The sequence below is a fragment of the Poecilia latipinna genome, unplaced genomic scaffold, assembly GCF_001443285.1.
Source record: "Poecilia latipinna isolate Pla-1442-1.1 unplaced genomic scaffold, P_latipinna-1.0 Scaffold10956, whole genome shotgun sequence".
NCBI classification, from domain to species: Eukaryota; Metazoa; Chordata; class Actinopteri; order Cyprinodontiformes; family Poeciliidae; genus Poecilia; species Poecilia latipinna.
In genome coordinates this window covers 1-665 of record NW_015123572.1, presented here as the reverse complement: position 1 = coordinate 665, position 665 = coordinate 1, and the positions used below count along the sequence as shown (strand labels likewise).

General features: G+C 52.6%; 1 pseudogene; it reads left to right on the top strand.

Moving 5' to 3' along the window:
• The first annotated feature begins 203 nt into the window (after window positions 1-203).
• Window positions 204-660, top strand: LOC106944470 (proteoglycan 4-like; annotated as a pseudogene).
• Window positions 661-665: the final 5 nt, after the last annotated feature.

Here is a 665-nt window from a genome sequence, read left to right as displayed (position 1 = left end):
CCTATGATCCATTACCCCCAGCAACCTCAGATCCCTTACCCTCAGCAACCTCAGAATCTTTACCCTCAGCAACCTCAGATCCCCCAGGAACGTCAACTTCAGAGGCCCCAGCAACCTCAGATCCCTTTATCTCTTCCACCTCAGATCCCTTACCCTCAGCAACCTCAGATCCCTTACCCTCAGCAACCTCAGAATCTTAACTTTCAGCAACCTCAGATCCTTTACCCTCAGCAACCTCAGAACCCCCAGGAACGTCAACTTCAGAGCCCCCAGCAACCTCAGATCCCTTTCCCTCTGCAACCTCAGATCCCTTACCCTCAGCAACCTCAGATCCCTTACCCTCAGCAACCTCTGATCCCTTACCCTCAGCAACCTCTGATCCCTTACCCTCAGCAACCTCAGAATCCTTACCCTCAGCAACCTCAGAACCCTCAGCAACCTCAGAATCCTTACCCTAAGCAACCTCAGAACCCTCAGCAACCTCAGAATCCTTACCCTCAGCAACCTCAGAACCCTCAGCAACCTCAGAACCCTCAGCAACATCAGAACCCTCAGCAACCTCAGAACCCTCAGCAACATCAGAACCCTCAGCAACCTCAGAATCCTTACCCTCAGCAACCTCAGAACCTCCTGCAACGTCGACTTCAGAACCCTCAGCAACCTCA